General features: G+C 42.0%; 1 protein-coding gene across 7 annotated transcripts in view; it reads left to right on the top strand.

Moving 5' to 3' along the window:
- LOC125458186 (urea transporter 2-like) overlaps positions 1-16,362 on the top strand; it is a 70,969-nt gene that overhangs the window by 4,742 nt on the left and 49,865 nt on the right. For 5 of the 7 annotated variants that reach the window (XM_048543210.2, XM_048543228.2, XM_048543218.2 and 2 more), the window contains exon 2: positions 9,909-10,074. The exons of the other annotated variants lie outside the window; for them this stretch is intronic. The gene's annotated coding sequence lies outside the window, so the exon portion shown is untranslated. The remainder of the gene's footprint in view (positions 1-9,908; positions 10,075-16,362) is intronic. 7 annotated transcript variants of the gene reach the window in all.

Here is a 16,362-nt window from a genome sequence, read left to right as displayed (position 1 = left end):
CCACCAATACTTTTTACAGACATAAATATGTACCAGTATCAGACCACAAACTTCTGTTAGCCTTGACCTCTTTGAGTAGCCCTATGCTAATAACTTCAGGTCAAATTCAACATTGGCTCTCCCACTACATGTTAGAACACTGAAAGGAGGACAAGTAGCAAATGTGGATGCCTTGAGCCACTCCCCGCCAGCAGCGACACAACCAATGGTGCCACTACTGGAAGAGTCTGTCCTAGTTATAAACTTTCTGGACATGCTTCTGGCCACCGCTGAGCATATCAGACTATGGATGCAAAAATATCCGGTGGTGGCAAAATTAAAACAGCTGGTGCCGTTTGGGAAAATAAAAGGGCCATTGCAACCACAATTGAAACCTTTCTGGATCCAGAGAGACCAGATCACCATACAGGAAGGCATTTTATTCTGGGATAGCAAGAGTGATTGTCTTGAGCAAAGGTCGCTGCCAGCTGAACTCCAGCAGGGGTGTCCAAAATGAAGAGGACAGGAACGCCAATGCTTGCACAAGGCTCTTCTAAGTGAGAGAGACAGTTTACTTCAGGAGATGAAGTTTGGTGAAACCATGGGAACGGTCCTGCATTGGTAAGAGGCAAGGGTAAACAGTTAGGTCCTCTGATGTAAAAGTTTCGGGTAGGTGAGGTAGCCCTGAACAAGCACATGGACCAGACGGAGGCTGCAAACTTGCAAACAGGTCAGGAACAAAATATACCCAGCCTTTCAGAACAGCTGGAAAGGAAATGCTGGAACCAGAGATAATGGGACCTGCAGATGCTGGAGAATCCATGATAACAAAGTGTGGAGCTGGATGAACACAGCAGGCCAGGCAGCATCTCAGGAGCACAAAAGCTGATGTTTCAGGCTTACACCCCTCTCGGATGAAGGGTCTAGGCCCGAAATGTCAGCTTTTGTGCTCCTGAGATGCTGCCTGGCCTGCTGTGTTCATCCAGCTTCACACTTTGTTATCAAGGATGCTGGAACCTATGGGTTCTCCCTCTCCGTCTAGAGTCCTAGAAGTTTGGGAGTCTAAGATGGACATGGCAGATGTCACAGCCTCGATGAAGAAGAGGATATATTTTGACTAAGATGCTCTGGGTGCAAAAAGAATACTACAGTCTGGTACACGCCACCAATATAAGAGGTTGAGTCAGAGGAATCAAACCCAGTGCGAAAACACTCAGGACATTCTACAAGAAAAAAAAGCCTATGTCCTCAGACTCAGATGGAGAGGCGTGTATGATTTTAACAACATCAGCCAGGTGGACTCATAGAATGCAAGTTCCCTGATTGGGGCTGTTAACCTGGTCCAATCAGGAAGCCCTGCCCAACAGATATAAACAGCAGCATCAGAGGTTCTGTTCATTCTGAGAGCTGGTTCTGAGTAAGCCAGACCAGTGTGAAGTACTATGTGTGTGTAAATAAAGGGTGACTTGGTGAAGGGATACCAGCCTCTGTGGAGTTATTTCAAGGACCAATGAAGCAAACTAACCAGTGTCTCACGTATACTCATCATAAACTTTCCCCCCTCTTATATTCTATGTCCTACTTATGATGCTAGATTATTGTGTGCTTTATTGACACTCTTTCTAACTGTCTTGTACTTTTAATGATTTATTCACATACTCACTGGTTTATCTACTCCTGCATATCCTTTCCAATTGTACTCCTTAATTCATATCGTCTCTCCACATTCTTTGTACCTCACAATGCATGATGGTCATCTGCCACCTATCTGTCCCCTCTACTAATATCTCAATGTCATTTTGAAATTCTACAAGTTACAAATCTTACAGGTTTGTGTTACACCCAAATGTTGATATTGTTTCAGCATTCTAAGATCTAGATCCTTTATATAGGAAAAGCAAGAGTCCCAACACTGATCCCTGTGCAACTCAACAACAAATCTACTTCCATAGAACGTAGAACATAGAACATTACAGCACAGTACAGGCCTTTCAGCCCTCAATGTTGTGCCGACCTATCATACCAATCTCAAGCCCATCTAACCTACACTATTCCATGTACATCCATATGCTTATCCAATGACGACTTAAATGTACCTAAAGTTGACGAATCTACTACCATTGCAGGCAAAGCGTTCCATTCCCTTACTACTCTCTGAGTAAAGAAACTACCTCTGACATCTGTCCTATATCTTTCACCCCTCAATTTAAAGCTATGCCCCCTCGTGCTCGCCATCACCATCCTAGGAAAAAGGCTCTCCCTATCCACCCTATCTAACCCTATGATTATTTTATATGTTTCAATTAAGTCACCTCTCAACCTTCTTCTCTTGAACGAAAACAGCCTCAAGTCCCTCAGTCTTTCCTCGTAAGACCTTCCCTCCAGACCAGGCAACATCCTAGTAAATCTCCTCTGCACCCTTTCCAAAGCTTCCACATCCTTCTTATAATGCGGTGACCAGAACTGTACGCAATACTCCAAGTGCGGCCGCACCAGAGTTTTGTACAGCTTCACCATAACCTCTTGGTTCCGGAACTCGATCCCTCAATTAATAAAAGCTTAAACACTGTATGCCTTCTTAACAGCCCTGTCAACCTGGGTGGCAACTTTCAAGGATCTGTGTACATGGACACCGAGATCTCTCTGCTCATCTACACTACCAAGAATCTTACCATTAGCCCTGTACTTTGCCTTCCGGTTACTCCTACCAAAGTGCATCACCTCACACTTGTCTGTATTAAACTCCATTTGCCACCTCTCAGCCCAGCTCTGCAGCTTATCTATGTCTCTCTGCAACCTACAGCATTCTTCGTCACTATCCACAACTCCACCGACCTTAGTGTCATCTGCAAATTTACTAACCCATCCTTCTACGCCCTCATCCAGGTCATTTATAAAAATGACAAACAGCAGTGGACCCAACACCGACCCTTGTGGTACACCACTAGTAACTGGTCTCCAGGATGAACATTTCTCATCAACTACCACTCTCTGTCTTCTTTCAGCAAGCCAATTTCCGATCCAAACTGCTATATCTCCCACAATTCCATTCCTCCGCATTTTGTACAATCGCCTATTGTGGGGAACCTTATCGAATGCCTTGCTGAAATCCATATACACCACATCAACCGGTTTACTCTCATCTACCTGTTTGGTCACCTTCTCAAAGAACTAATCTGAAAATCTTCAAAGAACTCCAATCTGAAAAATATTCGTCAACTGTTACACTCTGATTCCAGCTGATTTTGTATCCACATTGCTCCTGTCCCTTTTATTCAAAGACATATAACTTTCCTTACAAGTCTATTGTATGGCACTGTACTGAATGCTTTTTAAATGTCCATGGACACCACATCAACAGCTGTCTATTCAATAATGCTCTTTGTTACCTCTTCAAAAAATCCATTAAGTTAGTTAGATCCAATTTTCCTTTAACATTTCCATGCTTGCTCTTCTAAATCAATCCATGTCTTTCAATTTGACAATTAATTTTATCTCAAATAATTGTTTTGACGAGTTAGTCACCAAAGTTAATCTGGTTATAAATTGTGAGCAGATGAATATATCTGTATTATTTGCAATTCTCCAGCCCTCTGGCACCACTGTTGAATCTAGAGAAGATTTAAAGATAATCATCAGTGTCTGCAATTTCCACTCTCACTTTCTTCAAAATCCATGGATACATCTTGTCCAGCCCCAGTGTCTTCTCAATTTAAGTACCAACAGCTTCTCTGCTAGTTCCTCTTTGTCAATTTTACACCCTTCTAGTGACTGCATTTCCTACTCTGTCACTACACTAGATTGATCTGGGCGGCAGCTGCTTTGCGGGTAAAGACAATGCAATGTATCTATTGAACCATTAGCTATGCATCTTGCCTCTAAGTATAAATATGTCCCTAATCGGCCCTATATTTCCTCTTACCACCTTTTACAGTTAATGTGTCCATAGAAAACCTTTGGATTTCCTTCTACTTAATGGTCTGGCATTCATTCAAGAACACATATGAGGGTGGATGACTGCTACAGTTCACTAAGTGAGACAGAGATCACTGACACTCTGTATGTCACTTCTGATTATCATATTCCTCTCTCTCTTAAGAACATATGCTTGTATGGCTTTGATTATCCCTTGTTTAGTAGTTACAGAAGTAATTGATTCACTTTGCCACAACCCAGTCTTCACAACAAAAACTCTTCCCTAGGGCCAGAGGGTGATAGTATAGATTTTTCATATCTCTCAGAAGAGGGGCTGAAACTAACAACAATATAAGTTAGCGATAGTAAGAATTGCTGATACTGGAGTCAGAAATAACACAGTGTGGAGCTGGAGGAACACAGTAGCATCAGAGCAGCAGGAAAGTTGGAGTTTCGGGTCAGGACCCAAATAGAGGATACCAAGAATGAAGCCAACCAGTCACAAGGGATCATTCTAGATTGTAGTCTGCTTTTTCAGGAAGGATTGACAGAAAATGAAGCTGATAATCTGGTGGAATATGGCAAAAACTGTAGCTGTAATTTGAAGAGGCAACTGTTGAAAAGGATCTTATTTCATTTGTTCATTCATAAACGAAAACCAGCAATGTTTCAGACATTTCTACAGGAAGCAAAGAACATAGAACAGTACAGCACAGTATAGGCTCTTTGGGTCAAGGTGGAGAAGTCTCAAAAAAGAATCTTCAATCAAGCGTGAAGGAGGCTTAGAGCTTCAACTCACACAATAGTAAGCAAAGAACATCAACATAAAGTTGAAAACATTGTTTACTGGTTTGCACTTGTTTTCTTCTGTAAATCTATTTTATCACTGGATCAATGTGTACTCCCACAAGATAAAGTAGTGTTAAGTGCTTATAATTTCTGTTATTGATACTTTAAATGTTTTATTGATAGACTTCTTATAACTTAATAGCTATTGTAAGTTGTTGCAGCGGCACTTTTCAAGAAAGTTATGACTTGCTGTTTTTTAAGTATTTCCACACATTTCATTGTTCTATTGAGTTTCTTTGTTCCATACTGTGTGTAAACTGATTGAATATGAACTGCTCTGAGCAATGTTTCTCCCCCGGGCTTTTCCTAGTTTTCACCCATCTGATTCCATGCCTTCTGAGCCCAAGGTCCTTTCTCATTAATTTCAATGTTATTTGCACCTATCAGAACTACTTTTCCTGCTCTCTGTTTCCACAAAACTTTGTGTACCTGAAATTTTTTTCTAATTTTGGTCACATTGTAACCATGCTTCCATAAGAGTGATTAGGTCAAAGCCGTTCATTTCAATTGATGTAGCTAATCCATATATCTCAGATCTATAGGAAGACTTTGTAGTTTTAGAAAAAGAGCAACTAACTTTAGTTTTTTAAAATACTGTAAATTGCATACAGCTTATTCGTTCTTGCACTACTCAAATATCTTGAACAGGACTTTGTAAGGCCCTGAATAACATGCTATGGTGAGAAATGGGACAAAATTGCACAAGAATTCCAATGAATTTAACCTCGACATCAGGAGCCATCCATTGCATCATTTAAGTGAGTCCTGGACATCAGGACAGATTCTCACTTAGGCAGCAGTGAGTTACCTATTAAAGAGGATTATTACTTGTTAACAACACTAGTAATTGCACATTTCCCCTCATTAATATGTAGCTTCCTATCCTACTGTGAACAAATGATTCATTGAGAATGCTTAACATGGAAGTCAGAGTGAGTACCTGCTGACTTCAGTTCACTACTGGCTTCAAAGGGCTTCCACATTGGTCACTGTGTGGCAGCATCTCAAGGTGTACTCCATGGGTACCAGCCAAGCAGACCCTTCATCCACAGACAATTGCGTCTGATCATTTCCAATCCCTCAGGATCCTCATGGCACCTCCCAATCCACTAGCAGATTGCTTAGGAAGTTGAGACTTGCATTTCAGTCCACACTAATAGCAAGCAATAAAAAGGCTGCTACAAGGACATTTAGCTTTGGGAACAGACAGCTGCTCACAGACTGGACCAGGCTACAACTCAGCGTTACTCAATTGTTCTCTTATTGCTCACTTATGTAGGACCCACTGATATACGTTGTCATGCCATGGTATTAGCACATTGGTGCTCCAGCTGGTATCAGCACAGACACATAGGCAGTCTGCATGTCTTTCTTGTCAGTGGGGATCTGTCTGGAGTGGGTGGGGGAGGAGCATCTTGCTGTACAGAATACTTAGACATCAATCTTACTACATGTGCCGGGTGTCTGCACAGAAAACCACACTACAAGAATATTCAAACAAATGGCCATGTTGGAAAGCGTGTGTGAGGGAGTCCTCAGTCCAGATAACAGAAAGAAACGCTATCTGTCAGAGAGTTTCTGGTACCAGCAGTCACAGGGCAGTCCACACACAGTGCACGACTTGGCTATGGTCAGTTCTCAACTTGGACTGGTCATAGTCAGAGGGAATCCCCAACTACAAGTAGGGGAGTGCACAATGGAGAATTCTGTAGGGTCAGCACAGGCAGTCAGGGAATCACTTATCCATCTAAAAGCTGCAAACTCAGTGCTCAGGGGTCTGATCAGTCATGTCTAGAGTCTATTTGTTGTAGTTGATCAGAAGTCTGGAGCAAATTACAGACCTGGGATATGAGTGTAGGAAGGGTGTGAGGGCAGGATGTAGGGGTAATGAGGTCTCATTGCCAAGACAGGAAGCTGTCAAGGCTGGGTTTGACAACAAAAGCATGTGTTGAGTTAAAGACAAGAATGGTTTTGGGGAAAAATGTCAAGGTACAAGAAGGCTACATGGAAGGCCAGTGGAGGGAATAGTATGCTATATGTATGTCAGGTTACTTGTGGGTGGGAGAACACAGGACCACTAATGTTCTGATAAAGAGTAACCAGATTCGAAACATTAACTCTGCTTTTCTTCCAACAAATTCTGCTAGAATTGCTTATTTTCTCCAGCAACTTCTGGTGCATCCACTGTTCTTTGTTTTAAATCACCAAAGTGTAATGTTGGGGTTCAGAGGGCAAGGAAGAAACTTGGAGGCAAAATTTAATGTTGTGAATCTCCACACAGGCTGGGTCGAAATGGATTGTGCATGGTAAAAGGGAATGTGCTCTGGGGTATACCTGCTGACCTCTGGAGAACAATGCTGATGGGGTCCACCACAAGTTATATTTCCTGCTATCATCTCCTGCTTGTGAGATGCTAACTGCAGCTGGAAAATCACTGGGACAATGCAAAGGGGAGATGGGGCCAGTGTCAGTTTGATAGGCCCTATGTCAGCTAAATTAAGATGTTAAAGAGAAAATCACATGAAGCAGGTATTTGCTAACTCTAACTGCATTTAATTTGCAAGAATTTCATCATCCATTTGTACCAGATGCATAGTGAACAGGCGACTTGCACCATGCCATTTGTGCTTGCAAGTTGAACATTTGCATCTCAATAATGGATAAGTTGGAGCCAATGGCTTTAAAAGAGTCAAATGCAAGCCAAAAGGTGACATAAAATACATTCAATCCAATTGGGAGGTGGAGATGATTGCTTTATTGCCTATGATATAGGTGTTACGTTAGACAGTACCAGATACGTTCCCTGGTTGATCTGGATCTGTGATGTGAGGGGGTTAGCACTCACATCGTTGTTGATGTAATGTGTTGCTCACTCAGCTGGCGCCATCACCAAGTTGCTGCACATGCTCAGACTTATGCTCAGAATGAATGATGGAGACCCGGTGTTTGTTATTAGGTCACTGCATCTCTCACTGTATAGAGTACTGTCTACAGCCCTTATCTGCAGGTTATGCCACTACTGACAGTTCTCTGAGCTAGGAATGTGTTTTGATCCTAAGTTTCCCAACGCATGTCATTTGGAGGAGGAGTCAGGAATCCAGCCACTGTTGGTCACTGACGTAATAGGATCTCAGCTGATAGCAAGGCCAGGAGCAGCAGCAGGCCACTACAATGGCTGAGAGGCACCCAGCAGCAGCAGCAGACATTGCAACTGCAAGATCCCTCGGGATGTGTCAGGGGCAGACGAGGACCAGAGCTTTTCCCCCACTGACTCCATTTCCTAGGGATAAGCGACAGAGTTTTGATACAGGCACTGTATGTCTCAGGACAGAATTCTGCTAGCTGTTAGACGTGAATTGGAGGGCTGCAGGAGGGGGAGACCATCCTCTCCCAGTGTCTATGAAGGTGACTGCCATTTTGAAATTCTAGTGACTGGCTCCTTCCATGGAGAAACCCATGTGAGATCTCTCAGTTGTGCACCACAACTGTGCCAGGGCAGTGACTTAAACATCAGTGTGAGGTCACTCCGGCTCATTTCCTTCCTCCATGACATAGTCAGTGTTGGAGCCGAGGCAGCAGATCAGCAACATAGCTGCTCTCCCACCAGGACCACCATCTGCCTACATATGGCACTGAGAGAGCAGTGTCGAAACGTTGTGGAATTCTTCAACAGGGAAGGTTTCCATTTGATTAATGGAAAAGCTGAGCAGGTCTGGCAGCATCAGTGAAGAGAAATCAGAGTTAACATTTCAGGTCCAGTGACCCTTCCTCAGAACAAATGGTAGCTAGTAAAATGTTGGTTTATGTACAGAAGATACTGTGGGGAAGGGGAGGGGCAGGGGTTGGTAAGAAGTAAATGATTGGTGGATAGAGCCCAAAAAAAGAACAGCAATTAGATAGGCAAAGGAGTAGATAACAATCTGGCTGGGAGAATGAATTGCTATTATTGGAGACTGTTAGTGACTAACAATATGTAGTGTATAATGGCAGGCTATTTGATAACAAGGCCTGGTGTGTGATGTTGGGAGACAGGGCATGGGAGAGTTCAAGCCCTAAAATTATTGTGACTCGATATTGAGTCCAGAGGGCTGCAGAGTCCCCAAGTGGAAAATGAGGTGTTGTTCTTCCTGCTTGTATTGAGCTTTGCTGGAACACTGCAGCAAGCCAGAAACAGAGATGTTGGCCAGGGAGCAGGGTGGTGTTTTAAAGTGGCAGGCAACTGGAAGCTCAGGGTCTTTTTTGTGGGCAGAAAGTGATGTTCTGTGAAATGGTCACGTAGTTAACCCAATGTAGTTGAGACCATATTGTGAGCCATGAATGCAGTCGACTAGATTGTGGGAAGTGCAGATAAAGTGCTGCTTCACCTGGAAGGTATGTTTGGGCCCGTGGATAGTGAGAAAGGAGGAAGTAAATGGGCAGGTGTTATACCTTTGTCGGTTACAGGGGAAGGTACCGTAGAGCTGTGGGGAGTATACAGAGTGAAGGAAGAGTGGACCAGGGAGTCCTGCAGGGAACAGACCCTGTGGAAGGCAGACAAGGGAGGGGAGGGGAATCTGCGTCTGGTGGTGGCATCTCACTGGAGGTGGTGGAAATAGCAGCTGGTGATGTTCTGGATATGTATGCTGGTGGGGTGGTAGGTAAGGAAGTGGGGGAACCCTATCACTGTTAAGGGAGGGAAGGAAAAGGGTGGAGGGCAAAAGTGCGGGTTCTGGGTCGGACCCAGTTAAGGACCCTGTAAACAACAGTGCTGGGGAAGCCCTCTGGACGCAACATCGAGTTCAATAATTTTAGGGCCTGAACTCTCCCATGTCCTACCCCCAACCCCCACACACCAGGCCCTGTTATCACGTAGTCTGCCATTACACACTACATATTGTTAGTCACTAACAGTCTCCAATAACAGCAATTCATTCCCCCCAGCCAGGTCATTACCCACTTGTTTGTCTATCCAACTGCTCTTCTCTCTCTTTGGATCTATCCCCACCTATCATTAACGCCTCACCCACCCTTCCCACTCTTCTGCATATAAACCGATGTTTTCCTAATTACCATCAGTTCTGAGAAATAGTCACTGGACCCGAAACGGCACCATTGATTTTTTTTCACTGATGAGCCAGGCCTGATGAATTTTTCCAGCAACTTCTGTTTTTGTTTCTAATTTACAGCATCTACAGTTCTTTCGGTTTCCATTTGATTTTTGTTGAGTAATCTGCGATCACCAGTACAACTTCCTGGAAGTGTGTGTCTGCTACCCAGGCATCTGCCACGACTCCTACATCCTGGATTTGTCTTGGATACGTGGAGTATTTGACAGTCCAAGAGCCTTATAAGGTTGGTTACTGGGGAACAAGGGCTACGCATGGCAACCATGATTAATGCACCATTGCACAACCCCGGACTGATGTCCAGCACTGATATAATGCCGCCTATGTGGCCATGGTGAAGCAGCCAATGGGCTGCTGAAGATACCTTCCCAATGATTGATCCAATTTGGAGGCAGGGAAGGGAGGAGGCTGGGGTTTAGGGTGGGGGGAGGGCTTCCAGTATAGTCGAAACAGAGCCTCCAGCATCATCCTTGTGTGCTGGGTTCAGCCTTCTGTCTCTGTCCAGTCTGCTAGCTGCAGACGCATTCTGCAAATATGATTGTCTCGGACTGAATGCATTTCACAAACTCCTCCATGTTGCAGTAACGGCCACAACATGACTGTTTGAAGTTATTTATGGTTTTGCTAATTTATTAAATTAGTGTATTAGTTAACAAAGTAATTCAAATTTACAGTACTGTAGCTTGGAGACAAAAGAAGACAACTCATCCATTATTGAAGGCACAGCAAAATGAATCAAAAGCATCACCTAGAAAACAGTACAGCACAGGAAAAGGCCCTTCAGCCCACCATGCCTGTGCTGACCATGATGTTATTCTAAACTAATCCTACTGCCCTGTATATGGTCTGTATTGCTCCATTCCCTGCCTGTTAATGGGTCTGTCTAAATGCCTTTTAACTTTACTATCGTATCTGCTTCTGCCATCTGGGTAGTGTTGCAAAACTGAACGACTCTAGGGTGCAGGTTCATAGTTCCTTGAAAGTGGTGTTACAGGTAGACAGATTAGTGATGAAGGTATTTGATATGTTTGCCCTTATTGGTCAGTGCATTGAGTGAAGGAGTTTAGAGGTCATGTTGTGGCTGTACAGGATATTGACTAGACCACTTTGCATTCAACTCTGACCTCTCTGCTGCACGAAAGATGTGAAAATTGAAAGGGTTCAGCAAAGATTTACAAGAACATTGCCAGGGTTTGAGAGTTTGAGCGATAGGGAGAGGCTGAGTAGGCTGGGGCTATTTTCCCTGGAGTGTCAGAGGCTGAGAGGGGACCTCACTGATGTTTACAAAATCATGAAGGTCATGGATAAGGTGAATAGCCAAGGTCTTTTTCCCCACTGTAGGGGAGTCCAAAACTAGAGGGCATCAGCTTCAGCTTAATGTGAGAAAGGAAAGATTTAAAGAGACCTAAGGTGCAACTTTTACTTGCAGAGGGTGGAACATTTGTGGATAGAGCTGCCAGAGGAAGTGGAGAAGGAGGGTACAACTACAACATTTCAAAGGCATCTGGATGGGAGCATGAGTAGGAAGGGTTTGAAGGAAACAGGCCAAATGCGGGCAAATGAGACTAGATCATTTTAGGATATCCGGTTGGCATGGACAAAGGGTCTGTTTCCGTGCTGTATAACTCTATGACTCTATGACTCCTCTGGCAGCAGAGGGGAGGTAGTAGACGTACTATATTCTAGTATTAAAAAAGCTTGCCTTGGACCTCTCCTTTAAACTCTTCCCCCTCATTATTTAGCATTTGCACACTGAGAAAAAAACTCCAACTATCCACACTGTCCATGCCCCCCCATCATTTTATATACTTCTATCAAGTCACCCCCCTAGCCTCCAACACTCTGGCATAAAACATCCTTCCCTCGCTTGCACCAAGTTTTATACTTAGCACTTGGCTCATGAGACACTTGGTTCCTGAATTACTCTACTCATTATTCTATTCACACTAACTCTGCTTAATCTCCATGGCTCTATAACCATTAACACTTGTATCTGGCATAAATTTAACAGAATCTGTGGAATTACCAATTTACCCATCGCATGTCCCAAGCCTCAGCAGCACCAACATTTATTGATGCAAAAGCTCCAATTTTCCAATACCTCTTCAGGAGAAAGTGCTTCCCAACAACACCCCATGAAGTGTTATTCTCTATACACTTGCATGTTATTAATGTTTTCAAAATTGGAAATATTTGAGAGAAGTGTTACGGAGAAAATTCTAAGTGGTAGAGATAAAAGAAGAGATGCAGTGGAGATGTGACTTCTTCTGTCATTACAAACTGTCTGTGAAACAGAATGAAAATTCCTTTTAGCGATTGCTATTCAATGCTCTGGGTCTGCATAAAGGGAAATATGTGTTGTGTAGCTGTGATTTCTGAGGTATGCACTGTTCTTCAGCCTCCCACCATTGCATTGTTCCAGGATGACTTAAACAATGATCTATTAATAAATGTACCACACACGTTCCTGCTTTTGTGGTGAAAGGACACTCACTGGTACAGATCTGACTGTAAAATCAATTTGTTTTAATGGAGAGCAGTTGTTGAGTGTGTCTGTCATTCTTCTCCGATATTCTCGCTGATGTTTTGCTTTTCAATTCATTCCAATTTAACCTGTTAACTAGGTAAATACCAGTGTTTATTTTCTCCCCAGGTTTTCACAATACTGCATCTCACCAGCTGTACTGGTGCCCATCGCAATTTATGCTTTTTTGGTACTTGTTTTCATGCCTCTAGTTCAAAAGCAACAAATTTGATACAAAGACATTGAGACACAAAAACTTTGGAAAATTTATAATATCTGAGTATTAGTTAATGTCAGTTGTAAGTACTCTTAAATCTGAATTAGGGGATTGTGAATTCAAGACCCATTGCAGACACTTGAATTTATAATCTTGACTGACACTTCAGCATATTACTGAGGATATTAAATGCACTGAGTTGAGGCAGTCTCACCAAAATTTCATTGGTGAGAAACTACAGGATTATCCCATTCAATAGTTATCTCTTAACTATCAGTACTAAAAATACATGGTTGTCATTATACTACTGTCTGAAGATTGGTCAATAGTGATCCCTGTGCTCCTATGAGCTGCAGAAATTTTCACAACCGACAGCAGGCACCTTAAAGCAAAGGAGAAGGCACACTGCCAGTAGCTTTACAAGATTCTCACATTCTGGAGACAAGGCACTCAAACGGCAGTGTCCTCTCCCTAAACGATATGCCCAGTATCAACACTTGTTGTGGGGGGGTCTTGCAAGCCCAAAATGGTTCACTATGAATTAAGGTATCCACTTTTCTGGTCTATCTAGAAGTGTCTTGTGTAAACAAATTACGTCAATTACATTACTTCAACCAAAGGTAGACAAATATAATTTTAATTACTACAGAGACTGATAGGCACATAGTAACCACAGGTCTGTTTACGACAGGATTCTTTTTTACTCTACCCTGACCAAGCCCATGTAACATATTTCAAATAAGATATGCCTACTACATTCAGTAACTCTTGAATGGCCTTTCTGATGGACTTTCTAGTTCTTTCCTGAAATAGGCAAGTCTTTCACCTCTTGAATTTCTTTCATGGAGGACTCCAGCTCTGTAAGCTATTCATTAAAGCTTTTGGTCTGGTCCTTATTTTAGCAGTATCTTGAATCGTGATACATTGTTCTTTTCTTAGTCATGTCTTCAATTGAGTAGTATACACCATAGCCTCAGTTTGTATCAGTTTATTATCTTGTATTTGGTGCTCATTCTGGCTTTGGATGTGTGCTGAAGTAATTGGAATTATTATTTCAACTTCTTGAGTATTTTGGCTTTCTCCATTTACCTCAATTATTAATTTTTTGTTGCATCTACATTTTTCACTGTTTTTGTGTTACCTGAAGTTTCATTCTTGCTTCATCTAATAATGTTTATTAATGTTGGCGATTCTTCTTTGAAATAGATAGGTCAGATTTTTTTTTGAACTTGCCCATTCTTAGTCACCTCAGCATCAAATGTCAGACTTGAATTTCTTTTAAAGAGTTCTTCACAATGCTGTGTATCATCTCTCAGAATTCAACTGCAAATGCTTCCATTGTTTGGTCACCATTATGCTATCCTCTCGAATACTGTAGATAGTCTTATTGTTACCTCTTTGCTTTTCATTTTCAACTTGGAATCTTAATTTTTTTTTCAATTTCATTAACAGTGAAAAACACTTTATCTAAACCACTACAGTCACATGTTTCCAAAGAAAACAGTCCCAACTTTTCCAAGATAGTATCAGAGATAATGGGAACTGCAGATGCTGGAGAATTCCAAGATAATAAAATGTGAGGCTGGATGAACACAGCAGGCCAAGCAGCATCTCAGGTGAGCTCCTGAGATGCTGCTTGGCCTGCTGTGTTCATCCAGCCTCACATTTTATTATCCCCCAACTTTTCCAATCTACCTTCATAACTGATGTTTTACAACCCTTGAAATATTCTTGCAAATTTCTTCTGGGCTCTTGTAATGGACCAGACCAAAATATATCAAGGAGATAGCCTCGACCCTAACTTTCATCCTATTTGAATGTAAGTGTAAGGCGCTATGCTCCAGTTGTAATTTAATTGGTCCACCATTATGTTTTAACAAAGCATATATTATTCATACACCACAGTTAAAATACAAACAATAAAAAAGGATAACTTTAACTCTATTGGAACACTTGACAAAAGAATGTATTATTTAATTACAAACTGAACATCAACTGTTCCAATATAGCTGTATCCCATAAACACATGCTTGGAAATTTACCAAAAAAGATTATCTCACATGCTATCTTTTATCCAGGAGAAAAAAATTAATCTGGCAGCAGAGAGAGCTGTGTCTATCAACGTAAAACCCCAAATTCAACTTCAACGAAAAGCAAAACTAAAGCCCTAAAGGTCTCTGATGAAGGGTCTCGGCCTGAAATGTCAGCTTTTGTGCTCCTGAGATGCTGCTTGGCATGCTGTGTTCATTCAGCTTCACACTTTATTATCTTACTAAAGCCCTGGGTCTGCATGAGCCTAACTCTAACCACTCTTGCTTCTTTTGACTAATTTTAAAAAAGCACATTCACAGTGCTCAGAGCTGTTTACCCACTGCTTCTGAAGCAGACATTCCAACAGCAGGATGATAACACCACTCCACAAAGGAAACTGCACAGAAAAAAATCCCTCTCAAGGGCACAAGTCGTCACACTCTCTACAAGGTGTCCAAATCTTTCCTGAAGTATAGTGCCCAGATCTGTGCACTATAGTCAATTTCTGGACTAACTAGTACCTTACACAGATTCAGTGTAACCCCCATGCTCTAATGCTCTATGCTACTATTAACAAAATGCTAGAACATTGTAACTTTAGGTACTCTTCCTACCTGTCCTGATAACTTTAATTACTAATGCACATTTACATTTGCCTACTTGCAATAATAATGTTTCTGCATCTTGTAATACCCAGAAACTTTGTAAACATTCCTTGCAGTCCAAGATGTAGATTATTAATATCTATCAGGAATAGCAAGGGTCTAATATCAACTCCTCTGGAAGCCCACTATAAACCACCTTCTGCCTGAAAAATATCAAATAACCACAAATTTCTGTTTCCTGTCACTACGCCAGTTTTGTATCTTAGTTGCTACTGCCTACGTATTCCATGAACTATAGTTTTCCATACGTCTCTTGTGCAGTACTGCAGTGGATGCCTTTTGGAAGTCCATGTACAGACACAAACAGCATTACCTTCATCAATCCTCACTGTTAGCTCCCACAGGAGATACATGCTGGTTACTCCTATTTATCAAAATTTAAACTACTATTCTCCATGCGACTATTAAAAATTGTTTCTAGGACTTTCCCCATCACCGTAGTTAACTTGACTAGTCTGGAGTTACTGAGCTTTTCCTTCCAACATTCTTTGAACAAAAGAATATGTTTGCAATTCTCCAGGCCTCTGACACTCCCCTCACTTCAAGAAGGACTGAAAGATTATGCCCATTTGTCTGCAGTTTCCACTCTCACTTCTTTAAATATCCTTGGATGTATCTCACCTGCTCCTAGTGCATTCTAAACTCCAACAGTTGTTTCAATACCTCTTTCTTATCAGTTTTGAACTCTTCCAGTGACTGAGATTCTTCCTCTGTAACTATGACCTGGGGTAATAGCTGCTTCCTTAAGAAAGGCAATGAAAACACTTAAGCCATGCCTCCCTGCCTTCATGAGCAAATCCCTTTTTTGGTGCCTAATTAGCCCTACACCTCCTGTCACTATTGAAATGTTCGTGGAAGACTTTGGGATTCACCATAATGTTAACTGCCAGTTTATGCCTTTTTAATCACCTTCCCCTGCTACCTTCAGTGATTTGTGCAAGTTTTCATCGCCCTGCCTCATTGTCACCTCTTCCCTTTAGAATTGTAGCCTTTATAATGTCTCTCTTCATATCCAATATCACTTTCTCACTTTTCTGGTTTAAATTTCATCAGCCACTTGTTTGTCCATCTTCCTAA

Source organism: Stegostoma tigrinum, chromosome 1, assembly GCF_030684315.1.
Source record: "Stegostoma tigrinum isolate sSteTig4 chromosome 1, sSteTig4.hap1, whole genome shotgun sequence".
In the NCBI taxonomy this organism is placed as follows: Eukaryota; Metazoa; Chordata; class Chondrichthyes; order Orectolobiformes; family Stegostomatidae; genus Stegostoma; species Stegostoma tigrinum.
The sequence above is the reverse complement of the archived record's forward strand: the minus strand, read 5'-3'. Positions and strand labels throughout refer to the sequence as shown.